This window comes from Nerophis lumbriciformis, linkage group LG08, assembly GCF_033978685.3.
Source record: "Nerophis lumbriciformis linkage group LG08, RoL_Nlum_v2.1, whole genome shotgun sequence".
NCBI lineage: Eukaryota > Metazoa > Chordata > Actinopteri > Syngnathiformes > Syngnathidae > Nerophis > Nerophis lumbriciformis.
The window spans coordinates 32249755-32264181 of NC_084555.2; positions in this window are offsets into that span (position 1 = coordinate 32249755).

Genomic DNA, 14427 nt, shown 5'->3' on the forward strand with positions numbered 1-14427 from the left:
TATTGACACATCTCAAAAAGAGACTGAGACTACAATATGAAGCTGACATAAACAACTACAGACTTTGGGACCAAAAACTGAATGGAGAACTTTTGGAGCAAGATGGGCAGACTGAGGTGAGGCGTGATGGGTTCATGTCTACTCTGACTCATCTGATGCAAAGGATGACACTGAAGTTGATCGTAGGCTTTGTTCACACGACCTATGTAGTGTGAAAGGAAGGATTGAAGGATTTGAATATTTTTAAGCCAACCACAAATATTTCTAGCATACTCGTACACCACGTCCTGGGTATGATGTTAAAGTGCATCCGGCAGTGGAGGCTCCTCTATGGGGTCTTGGGGCACTAGGAGGTTAACCCCTTTACTACTGTTACCCCAAGTGGCCCTTTGCAAAGGCCTAGTACCTGACTGCCCCCTAGCCAGGGATACGGTGAAGACCTCAACGGGGCAGCAGGCGGAAGACAGTAGATTTAAGAACTACCACAACGGCTGCGATGGCGGGAGAAGGCTGCAGCAGAAAAGGGTCCCCAGTTGTCTTGGACTCCATGCTACTGGACCCTGACCCGATTCTGTCAAGGATCGTGTGGTGACTGGCCTTGCACCAGTCTCCCCACGTAAAACAAAGTCACGCACAGGCATCCTCCATCAAGGGGTACACCCCTACCAGGAGGCTCGTCATACTCTTTCCAGTGACCGCCGATAATAACACGTACACCTAATACAATTTGTATATTGATCTTCCCATCATATTTCTGCATGCTAACTACCATATACAGTAGGTATTATAGTGTATAACTAGGTATTACTGTGAATGGTTAGTTTTAAAACTATATACATATACAGGCATGAAATGAGGGTGTGAGGTATTTGCGAGCAGCCATAATTATCAAGATAAGCCTGCGGAGGAGCAGTTATTATGAAAACCGGATTCAGATGGGACATTGACAACCCAACCTCCATTTGGAAAAGTTTATTAGACTTTTTGAAGAAGGAGAAGACAGACATTTTGCCTCGAGCCAGAGTAAGCAGGATGTCTCCCTTTCCCTGTGTGTGGCAATGAGGAAATTCTATTTATTTCCTTCAAACAATCACTTTGTAAATATAAATATAAAATAATGAATCTGAAAATTGATATTGGCTTTGTGAGCTTTATTAGAGATTAAATGAACACGCATTGGAAAAGAAGTTCTCCTCCCTTCAGCGGGCATGGCCCCACCCAGGCCCGCCCATGAAGCCAGAACCGCTGGTAAGTCCGGCATCAACATCACGTGTGAATAAGCTGTAATTACATTAAAACCATTCATCGCTTGTCCCTTTTGGGGTCGCGGGGGGTGCTGTAGCCTATCTCAGCTGCATTCGGGCCGAAGGCGGGGTACACCCTGGACAAGTCGCTACCTCATGGCAGGGCCAACACAGATAGACAGACAACATTCACACTCACATTCACACATTAAAACCAGAAAAGCACAAATGTACTTTTTAGACAAGTGCGATGAGATTTAGACACAATTACAAATGAAATTCTAAACATTTCACGGCACAAACAAACAGCAGTGGTGTTTTAGTGTTTTCAGTGACAAGAGGACTTCACATAGGTTATGTCAATAACATTTTTTAAATTATTTGTCAATAATAGATTGCACATTGTTATTCCAATATGCAGATAGATTTAATGTCTTCTTGCTATTTACATGTTCCACCAATCACAACGATTCATGGAAAATGGTTCTGTCCTTGTGTATTCCTGCTAAGTAGCCAACACCCAAAGCAACTAACAGGGATGAAAACAATACCTCTTGCTGTCACTTGTGATTTGTTCTCAGCAGATCCCAGCGCCACACATGGTACATTGAATTACAGTAACCCACCAATGTCCTCGCCAATGAGAGCCACGTACTTCTTCAAGCGCTGACACACACACCAGAATGGGTTTTTGCAATGAACACAGCTTTTTCTTTGACTCAACAACCCAAGCAATCTGGAGTGTTCCCTTACTTCCTGTTGTTCTCTTTCATTGGTACAATCTTCCTCTCGATCCACTGACTTGACTGACATTCAAAATTTGATCAAAGCTGTGGACAGCCTCGTGTGGGAGACACAGCTTGTCCCCGAGAGTGCCGCCACCTCTTGCACAACACAGATGAACCGTGAAGTCCTCGAGCGTTGAAACGGTGAATCATTGGGCTCCTCATTTTACAGAAGGAAGCTCCCCGATAACTCGTCTCATACCAGCTGGTGGGAGGTGGCACAAGAAGGGGTTCGGACCAGTCAACAAGTGACCACACGCTGACACTGGAAAGCAAGCCAATTAGAGGAGGAAGCACATTTTTACACATGGATTGTTGTGCAGCCAGGAAAACAGCATGCAAATGTTGGGAAAAGATAGACTGAACTGTATGATTGAAGAACCCATAGCGTCCGAATGACCAAAATGTCCGTAACCATTTCTATTTATGTATTTAAATCACCCAGTCATTTCCCGTAATATCAATTAGTTTTTGAGTAATCTGTAGTTAAATAACTGTACTTGGAACGCGGCCATTTCCATTCCCAGACTCTAAATGCCGCCTGCTTTTAGTATGACGTCATCTACAGAACTGGGGCCCATTTCCCTGCATAGAATGTGTGGATAAAGGAAGGTAAAACTATTATTTTGATCATCCAATTGCATGTTTTTGTAGCCCTGTTCCGTGATTACTTCAAAACTGATGTGGTTAACATCAGCAAATAGAGAAACATAAAAGACTCACCATATCTGGACTTCCCTGCATATCCATCTGCTCTTCCATAGACACCATAGCCTGTGTTATTTCAGTATTTCCTCAAGCATCTTGAGGAAAACATCAGTGGAAGAGGACACAAAATAGAAGCGGCTACCTTGTTTTTGTCTATGGTGTTTAAACGTTGGTTCTGCTCTTGTTTTTCCATTTTTCCACAGGTTCTGACATAGTCTGTCTCCCCTCAAAAGTGCTCCTGATTTAAGGGATCACATTTGGCTTGAGTCTTTCAAATGTTTTCCATCCAAATTCCGACCAAAATTGTTTTACTTCAAAGTCAGAATTATTAAAAATATGGCTGCAAATTATACTTGCTCGAGTCAGGCTGACATCTTCTTTAGTTGTATTGATAAAACCCGCAACTATGCGTCTGACAGCCACATTTGCTTATTCCTTCAAATGTTTTCGAATATATATAAAAACACATACTACAAAACATTAATGACGATTTTACCTGTAAATATCATTTTTAGGTCCGCAGCTGGGAAATAAATTCCAATGATGTCAGTATTAGAGGGGCCCTTTATCAAGAAGGTAGCAAAAAAAAGGATGACTCATTTTAATACACGAACACAACCATACAACAAGCACAACATATGTTTTGGAGCATGTCGAACTCAAGTGCAATAATCAGAACAACATTTATGTCTAATTTACGCAACTCAAAAACAACAAAATTGGGGTAAAAAAAGAGTTTAGATCCTGGAATGTCTATAAAAACCAGAACACTTTTTTGCACTTTGAATGAATGACACAACAGGAAACAGGTGGAAAGGTTAAGAGCTCATTGATTGGAAGAAAAAAAAGATGGCTGACATGGCACAGGTGTAAAAACAGAAGGAATTGGGAAACATTAGGAATGTAAATCTCTTTGTGATTGACGATTCGCAATACATGCGTTACGATGTGATTTGAAAACGATTCATTTAAAAAACAGAACGATTTGCTGCGATTCGATTGAGTGTATGAACGATTCGATACGATTTGTTTTAGTGTATGAATGATTCATTTAGATTCAATTCTATGTATGAATAATTTAATTCTATGGTTAACATTTGTTGATAGATTGTTTTTTACACCATAAAAGAACATAAGCATTTCGTCCTGTGCGTACACTCCTCATGTTAGAGAATAAATAGTTAGGACTTTGGCACCAAACACTCAGACTTAATCTGTCCAAGCTAAGTCTATGAGCATGAACTGATGAAAACTACTTGGATGAGAGGCCAAATGTCTTCGAAGACAGTTTATCAGTGGAATGCCATGAGAATAACAATAACCTGATGAATGAGAACATCCAAAGGCCCATTCATCTTCAAATATAAAAAAAAAAATCACAATCTATAAATGTGACATGCTTCCAGTATTTGTCCTTTCTTAAAACAATATATATCCTCAAATATATTAAATAAAGTCAAAAGGCAAACATGTCACATGTCAAATATATTTATTTTCCACGAGTCACGTCAATTCAGTGTATTCACAGACGCCTACGAGTTCGAGACATCGGCTCGACTAGGCAGGACTTATGGGACAAGGATAAAAAGTGACGTGTTTTGTAGAGTTGAAAGGTCGTTTGAATGGTGCCAGTAAAGAGACGTGGACATGGAGATTGAACTCGTTCTTTGAGAATGTTGCATGTTGTGAAATAAAGAAAGACAAACTTGGAATCTGTCACGACTTACTTGGGATGTTACAGTATTGCCTGATGGCACAACACTGTGACGGTCCGTGGTGTTGACATTACGTATTTTGTGGGTAATAAATTGGCGGGCGGCCGTGACTCTCGCTGTGTTTTAAAGATATATCCAGTTCATCTATCTACGTCTATTCTCTCTCCAGTTATGTAAGTAACGTAACAAGCGCGTGACTCTTTTCACGGACAACCGTGGGTCTTGTGTCGTTTTAAAGGCAAAAAACATTGGGGCGATAACCGGTTTGTGTCTACACTCTATTAACCTAAGGATTCACAGATGAATCTCGATTGAGGGGGCTGTAACTGGCATAGGTCACTTCTCAAACACTAGGAAACAGTATGCAAATTTGAGAGGAAAACTAAAATGACTCTGAACAATCTTTCTTTTCAGTAGTTATCAGTACCAAATTGGGTACTATGGTACCAAAACTTACAAATAAAACCGGCACGTGCACATTTTTTAGTAATTTTTCCTAAAAGAAATAACATCAATCCAGGCAGCCAAAATGATTAACACAATACAGTACATACAAATAATAACGTAAATGCATCACTTTTACCTTCTTGCTGAGATGGCGAGGAACCTTCTTTCTTGAGCTCAGTAGTGTTTCTCGCTTTCTTTGTCAAAGTGTTGTTTTGTTGCGCACTGCATGACGTGGTCCGTCTTTTCTGTGCTCTTATTTTGCCCTTTTCCAGTTTTGTGTTGAATGAATTCGCTTTACTTCCGTATGAGGAGGCTGCAGTGTGCAGCTGTTTGTAATCTCCAATCAGGGCGTCCTTAAGCACGACGTTGGTTGATTAATTTAGCATTTTGAGTGTATCTTGTATGTCAGATGCACTACTTTTGCATTTCTTGTTGCCTTTTTCCAGTTTCCTGGGGCCTCATATAACTAAGTTGCATGGCGTTTGTCATGATCTGCTGCTTGGATCATGTTTTGTTTAGTTTAGTATTTCCTTAGATGTTGATTTAGTTCTGTTTCAGCACCCTTGTTTGTTTTCTTTGTTGCCATGGGTGCTAATTATTGTCACCTGCCTCTGATTATCAATCAATCAATCAATGTTTATTTATATAGCCCTAAATCACAAGTGTCTCAAAGGGCTGATTAGTAGTCGGGAAGCTCACCTGCTCCCGGTCACTAATCAGTGAGCTATTTATTCCTGCCTCTCGCCACACTCTGTCTGGCAGTTTTATTTGCAACACGTGACGATTGGCTCTATTTGCTTCTTGTTCCTGTTAAGGCTAGTCTTTTGCTAAGATTTACCGTAGCTTCCCATGCCATAGGCACCGTTTTGTATTTTGGATTGTTAATGGAAATAAATCATATATCTTACCTGCACACTGCTTCCGGACGTCCATCTGCATCTTGGGGAAACGTCCAGCGCATAAACATGCGACGTAACAGAATTCCTACTAAAAATAGACTTATATTTTTAAATCCAGAAAAGTGTGCATGCACAAAGCCAAGCAGATTTCTTTGTTACATTGCATTCAACATGGAATTAATATCAGGAGTTGACTTGACATGACATGCCCAGACCACAATCAGTTTACGTCCCCTTTTAAATATGCAAATCATATTGAAAGTAGCAATGTGCTTAAGCGCTTAAGCGCCAATCACCAGCTAGTGGGAGGTGCTTCTTACTAGTATTTGGAGCGATCACCAGCGGGTTAAAATTTCTGTGTGCTATGGGAACTGCAGGCTGAAATAAAAAAGAAAAGGTTGGGCATCATGAAGAAGGTGAGGAAAAAGATGGATGTACATCACCAAAACAGACAAATGTTTAAAGGGGAACATTATCACAATTTCAGAAGGGTTAAAACCATTAAAAATCAGTTCCTAGTGGCTTATTTTATTTTTCGAAGTTTTTTTCAAAATGTTACCCATCACGCAATACCCCTATAAAAAGCTTCAAAGTGCCTGATTTTAACCATCGTTATATACACCCGTCCATTTTCCTGTGACGTCACACAGTGATGCCAATACGAAAAAACATGGCGGATAGAACAGAAAGATATAGCGACATTAGCTCGGTTTTAGACTCGGATTTCAGGGGCTTAAGCGATTCAACAGATTACGCATGTATTGAAACGGATGGCTGTAGTGTGGAGGCAGGTAGCGAAAACGAAATTGAAGAAGAAACTGAAGCTATTGAGCCATATCGGTTTGAACCGTTTGCAAGCGAAACCGACGAAAACGACACGACAGCCAGCGACACGGGAGAAAGCGAGGACGAATTCGGCGATCGCCTTCTAACCAACGATTGGTATGTGTTTGTTTGGCATTAAAAGAAACTAACAACTATGAACTAGGTTTACAGCATATGAAATACATTTGGCAACAACATGCACTTTGAGAGTGCAGACAGTCCAGTTTTCATCAATTAATATATTCTGTAGACATACCCTCATCCGCTCTCTTTTCCTGGGGGGCTGGCGGCAGATTTCTTTGACTTTATCGTTGGAAATGCATCTGTTTGAGTGTCGCATGATATCCACACATTCTTGCCATCTCTGTCGTAGCATAGCTTTCGTCGGTAAAGTGTGCGGAACAAACGTCCAATTTCTTGCCACTTTCGCATCTTTGGGCCACTGGTGCAACTTGAATCCGTCCCTGTTCGTGTTGTTACACCCTCCGACAACACACCGACGAGGCATGATGTCTCCAAGGTACGGAAAACAGTCGAAAAAAAGGAAAATAACAGAGCTGATTTGACTCGGTGTTTGTAATGTGTTTGAGAAAATGGCAGATTGCTTCCCGATGTGACGTCATGTTGTGACGTCATCGCTCCGAGAGCGAATAATAGAAAGACGTTTAATTCGCCAAAATTCACCCATTTAGAGTTCGGAAATCGGTTAAAAAAATATATGGTCTTTTTTCTGCAACATCAAGGTATATATTGACGCTTACATAGGTCTGGTGATAATGTTCCCCTTTAAAGCACAGCACTCAGTGCTAGCAGACAAAGTTATGTACTCTTGCAATTTTTTAAAGGTAAACATGCCAGCATATCACAAAGGACACAAAATACCTTGACTTTTGTTTAATTACTCAATATATTATTACAACCCAGGAAAGCAGCCGTATACATGACATCCACCAGTGCCAGTGTGCAGAGACCACCCGGTGTTGCTTTGTGCCTGACATTGCCAAAGAGTCACAGGAACATGTTTTGACAGCAATAGGAGCCTTGCCTCAATCTTTTTTACATTGTTAAAAAAATTGCTGGCAAAGCCGGAACAACCAACTCTGTGTGTTGCCAAAGTATCCACAGCCTGTAGAAATGTGCGCACGTCAGCCATGAAGTTTATGTGAGGCAGCGCACATTTCTACGCCAACATCAGTCTTGATGCATCTCATCTTTGCTGTGAAAAAAGGACGTAAACCAGGTTTTTGTGCGTAATTAAGCTTGTTACATGAGGCCCCTGGTGTTTTGTTTTTTCGCATTTGTATTTTGCAATTGGATTCCTTTCAGGGTGACCAGTATTAAAGTTCCTTTTTCCTGCACATTGCCTTTGTCTCTGCGCCCTGTAGGTTCAGTCCTAACAGATCATGACATTTTTGGTCATAAAAAATGAAGAAATTGTCTAAAAAAAATCAAACAAAGTGACCAAGTATTTTGTGCATGATCCCACAAGCAAACAGCTAAGATAATTTTAAACTTAAAATTACAAACCTACAAAAAAAAGCTAAAGTATCAATACAATCAAAAATAAACTGTAACTATAGACAATACAAGTTAAACACAATGCATTCAGACTCAATTGGTTATGATAATTATAGGTCTAAATGCCAATAATGAAACAAAATAGAAAACAAATAATGTCGAAGGATGGGAATTATTTCAAGATGTTAAGCAGTGCCTGTTTGAAATTACATAACAAACCTTTACTCTCATTTGGAACACAGAAAAGTGTTAATAGTAGCATCAGTAATATCGGTTCAATTCTACACAAAATATTTCCAAGGAAGCTGCAGCTTGGGTCTTTTGTATCTTATGGATATATTGTACACTTGATGTTTCCTACACCTGCTTTAAATCATCCAAACTCCTCTCCACTCATTTTACCTATATAATTTAGAGTTATACTGGTCTGACAAACGACATTTCTTGGTTACATAATCTCTCATATGACAGGAATGTAAAGTAGCAGAGTGTTTGTTCCTCGTGTGTTTTGTGTGAAGCCACAGGAGGTGGAGGTGTCATGCTCTTGAGTCCATCTTGCCATGAAGAGGATGCCATCTTGGATGAATACTAAGCAGCGCCCACACCTCCCACACATCCTCCGCCTGCTCAAGATCTCCTGTTGCAAGCTGTGTATGTGTGTGAGTGTGTTGTGTTTCGAAATGTATTTGCGTGAGTGTGTTTGTGTGTGTGTGTGTGTGTGTGTGTGTGTGTGTGTGTGTGTGTGTGTGTGTGTGTGTGTGTGTGTGTGTGTGTGTGTGGATGATTCTGCATACACCACCATGCACCTAAAAGCTCCTGGGAGGACTCTTGAAGAAACACTTTACGAGTAGTCTTCCAGTACGCTTTTATTGTGTAGCAGGAAGTTTAATACCTGAGGAGGCCATTAAGATGAGTTCACTGCAGTCTGCACCTTATCACAGATGTAAATAATATATTTCCTCCATGTATTCAGGATACTTAGAAATATTCACCCACATAAACCTGGGCCAGAGAGCACTTTTAAGGATTTCTTCACATTCATCGCTGGCTCAGTTGATAAAAGTCATTTATCCTGCTCTTATACTTTAATTTTGGGTGAGCAAATACCAATACTTTTTATTACGTATTTTAAAGTTAAAGCTCATTGAATTATGTTTTTAGTGCCGTCAAATGATTCATTGGTTGATCAGATTAATCACATTTTTGAATTTGGATAATTCCTGAAAATGTTACAAATCACACACCCACCGCCTCTCATTCTGCTGTGTGCACCTCTGGACACGCCCACGGCCGTTCCTCTCCGGCTGCAGTCACGCCTCCGCGCAGCTGCAGCCGCTCTGCAATCAACACACCTGACGCTGATGAGAGTCCTGCCTTCATAAGACAGCGTGTCTTGCGTTCCAGTGCAAGAACATAACTACTTGTACACATACTTGCCAACCCTCCCGGATTTTCCGGGAGACTCCCGAAATTCAGCGCCTCTCCCGAAAACCTCCCGGGACAAATTTTCTCCCGAAAATCTCCCGAAATTCAGGCCGAGCTGGAGGCCACGCCCCCTCCAGCTCCATGCGGCCCTGACCTGTTTTCACGTCCGCTTTCCCACAATATAAACAGCGTGCCTGCCCAATCACGTTATAACTGTAGAATGATGGAGGGCGAGTTGTTGGTTTCTTATGTGGGTTTATTGTTAGGCAGTTTCATTAACGTTCTCCCAGCGCGGTAACAACACACAACAACAGCAGTCACGTTTTCGTCTACCGTAAAGCAGTTTGTCTGCCGTAAACAGCAATGTTGTGACACTCTTAAACAGGACAATACTGCCATCTACTGTACATGCATATGTGACAATAACATCTGGGGCTTTTAGAGAGTGCAGTGCACAACTGCGCACACAACAAGGAGACGAAGCAGAAGAACGAGGAAGATACAGCCGTGGCGACGCCGGCGACGAGTAAGATGAAGAAATACGCTTGTAAGTTCCAAGACGCAGCTGCGATTGGACCTGGATAGCCTCCGGGAAGAAGTAGTGGACTACCAAGTGCTTGGCAGTGAAGATCTTCCTCAGGAAGCAAAGATTGACCGGTTTTGGGCCATGCTAGGGAGAGATGGAAGATTCCAGACTCGATTTGATGAAAGCACTTTTGTGCGTGCCACACAGCAATGCATCATTCAACCCTTAACTCAACAATGAGTAGATGAGTGTTATGTGTGTGTGTATATGTGTAAATAAATGAACACTGAAATTCAAGTATTTCTTATATATATATATATATATATATATATATATATATATATAAAATAAAATATATATATATATATATATATATATATATATGTCTTAATAAGGTTATCCAAAAAATAGTGCTCGATACCGTAGTAGAGCGCAATCGTCAGGAGATTGAGGGTACCCCCCTCATGAAACAGGCCTGTAGAGATGAAATAGTCTTGTGATTTTTTTCCCCACACATACATATATATATATATATATATATATATATATATATATATATATATATATATATAGCTAGAATTCACTGAAAGTCAAGTATTTCTTATATATATATGAAATACCTGACTTGGTGAATTCTAGCTGTAAATATACACCTCCCCTCTTAACCACGCCCCCTCCCCCAACCACGCCCCCGCCCCCACCTCCCGAAATCGGAGGTCTCAAGGTTGGCAAGTATGCTTGTACATGTACAGTAAGCCTAATACATATCCAGCTTTCCTTGCCTATGTGCTTCCTCGCTCTTTGTGTTTTTCCTCCGTTGTGCTCACTGTGTCTCGTTTTGTGTCATCATCCAGCAACCCGTCATCCTCCCCTGGTTTCGAGCTGTGTGTGTCGTCTCCCCGGATCCCCTCTGGACTCTCTGCTGCCTCCCTGGATCTCGACTTCCCGCCTGCCCTTTGACCACGACGCCTTGCTACAGCCCTTGACCTCCTGCCTGTCTCTGGACCTTCGAGCCTGCCTTGCCTTATTTGGACTTTCGCCTCGATCTCAACACGCACCTTCAACACCACCTGGTAACACCCCTCAGATACTTACTACACATAGTCACACCTTATTGCTTTGGATTAAGTACACACTTCACATACATACGTTTATTTAAATAAACACGCTGCAAGCTCACGACGTCACTGTCTTTGTGCCGTCTCCTTCTCCCACTGTACCGTTACAGTACTTTCTGGCCATGACAGAACCAGACGGCAGTGAAAAGGCGTGACCCACGCTCTCTTCCCAAGCCCCCATGAGCCCCGACATCCAGGCCATGCACACGGTACTCCAGCAGCACCAAGATCGTTTTTGTTCACTGGAGGACAAGCTCGAGGCTGCATTCGCCAACCTGTTGGCTCGATTGGACACCATTTCCACCGGCGCTCAAAACGAGCCACTTCCGCAGCCGCCGCCCCTTGGCATTCCCCTCAATCTCGTGAACCGAAGATTGCAAGCCCCAGGCATTTTGAAGGGGATTTTGGACTTTGTCGTGGCTTCCTGGTCAAATGCGACATGGTGTTCCAACACCAGCCCTCCCGCTACACATCTGACGGGGTCAAGATCGCTTTAATTTTTTCGCTCTTGACCGGAAGAGTGCTACAATGGGCCACAGCGGCGGTCGACCGCAACCACGGTCTGGGCACAGACTACCCCTCTTTTCGCTCTGAGTTCCGGGTCGTCTTTCATCACCCCGTGGATGGGGGGGGACGCCGCTTCGCGCCTCCACTCCATCCAGCAGTACCCCCGCTCGGTCGCGGACTACACCTTGGAGTTCCGTACCCTCGCAGCAGACAGTGGGTGGGACAACAAGGCCCTTTTGAGTGCATACCGTCGTGGACTCAGCAAGGAAGTCAAGGACGGCTTGTTACGAGACCAGCCAGCTTCCTCATCAAGCTGGCCTTAGTCATGGACCAGAGGCTCAATGAACGAGCATTTCATATGGTGACATAAGTAAGATTATCTAAAAAAATGGAAGAATGAAATACATTCAGAATGTTTATCATGGTTCTTCTTCTTTGTACTTTATAAACACTTGAAGTTTGAAGAGTTTCTTGAAGTGGATTATATTAGTACATTGTTTGATTGCTTTGCTTAATCCATTCCATAATTAAATTCCACATACTGATATACTGAAGGTCTTAAGTGTTGTATGTGCGTACAAATGTTTTAAATTGCACTTTTCTCTAAGATTATATCTCTCCTCTTTTGTTGAGAAGAATTGTTGTATATTCTTGGGTAGCAGATTGTAGTTTGCTTTGTGCACAATTTTAGCTCTTTGCAAATTCACTATGTCGTGGAATTTCAGTATTTTCGATTCAATAAATAAAGGGTTTGTATGTTCTCTATATCCAACATTATGTATTATTCTAACTGATCTTTTTTGTAACACCGTTAATGAATGACATGTACTTTTGTAGTTATTTCCCCATATTTCTAGTGAATAACTCAGATATGGTAACACTAGCGAGCAGTAGAGAATATGGAGAGATTTTTGGTCTGGAACATGTTTTGCTTTATTTATTATTGACATGTTTCTTGCTACTTTACGTTGTATATTTTTACATAAGATTTTCAGTTCATTTTATCATCAATCATTACACCTAGAAATGTGGTTTCATTTACTCTTTCAATTTCTATTCCGTCTATTTGTATTTGTGTTTGACTTTCCCTTCTACTGTTACCGAATAGCATTATTTTAGTTTTACTAAGGTTTAAGGATGTTCATTTCTTATGAGGGAAGTTGACATATGATTGCTGTTTCTCGTGCGCACGAGATATGTATCACGTTCGCACGAGAAAGCATTGGATGCGTGCGGATGGTTTGAGGTGTGTGTGAAAATGCCAGTTCAGGAGTTAATTCGGCTGTATTTCCAATTAGGACTTTCCCCCATGTCCCTCTGTGTGTGTGGTGGCAAAATGTGAATGCCTGCCAAAAATGTATTTCCTTCGCGGGGGCGCACAGCGCTCACTGAACCTGCATTTTTGGCTTGGTGTGTCCACAGCGGATCACTAGGTGTGAGACAAACACTTTATCTTCCTGGTTATTGTATCGCTACGTGTTTGACATTATTTAAGACTTTATCGTGACAGACAAATGGTACATAGCTCCCCATGCTTGTGCTGAGAGGAAAAAAATGTGTTATATTTTTGTAATGTTTTTATATATATAAATATATACAGTATACATATATACACACAAACACTCAATTTGACATACAAAATAACTACCGTATTTTCCGCACTATAAGGCGCACCTAAAAACCACAAATTTTCTCAAAAGCTGACAGTGCGCCTTATAACCCGGTGCGCTTTATATATGGATTAATATTAAGATTCATTTTCATAAAGTTTCGGTCTCGCAACTACGGTAAACAGCCGCCATCTTTTTTCCCCGTAGAAGAGGAAGTGCTTCTTTTTCTACGCAAGCAACCGCCAAGGTAAGCACCCGCCCCCATAGAACAGGAAGCGCTTCTTCTTCTACTGTAAGCAACCACCCGCCCGCGTAGAAGAAGAAGAAGCGCGCGGATAATACCGTACGTTTCATTTCCTTTGTGTGTTTACATCTGTAAAGACCACAAAATGGCTCCTACTAAGCGACAGGGTTCCACTGACTTTTGATATTCCTGTGAACCGCACTGTGGATACAACGGGAGCACGTACGGTGAATATTCGCACCACAGGGAATGAGAAGTCATCCTTCACTGTGGTTCTAGCTTGCCATGCTAATGGCCAGAAACTTCCACCCATGGTGATATTCAAAAGGAAGACCTTGCCAAAAGAGACCTTTCCAGCCGGCGTCATCATAAAAGCTAACTCGAAGGGATGGATGAAGAAAAGATGAGCGAGTGGTTAAGGTAAGTTTACGCGAAGAGGCCGGGTGGCTTTTTTCACGCAGCTCCGTCCATGTTGATATACGACTCCGTGCGCGCCCACATCACGCTGGTTTTTAATATATTATTAAAGTTTGACTGACCTATCTGACTGTTTTTTTGACATTCCTTTAGCGCAGTTAGATGCGGCTTATAACACGGGGCGTCTTATAGGTGGACAAAGTTTTGAAATATGCCGTTCATTGAAGGCGCGGCTTATAACCCAGGGCGCCTTATGGTGCGGAAAATACGGTACTATTTTTAAGAACAAGTTACAGTAATATATATATATGTATATATATATATATATATATATATATATATATATATATATATATATATATACATGCTTATACATATGTATATTATATATATATATATATATATATATATATATATATATATATATATATATATATAT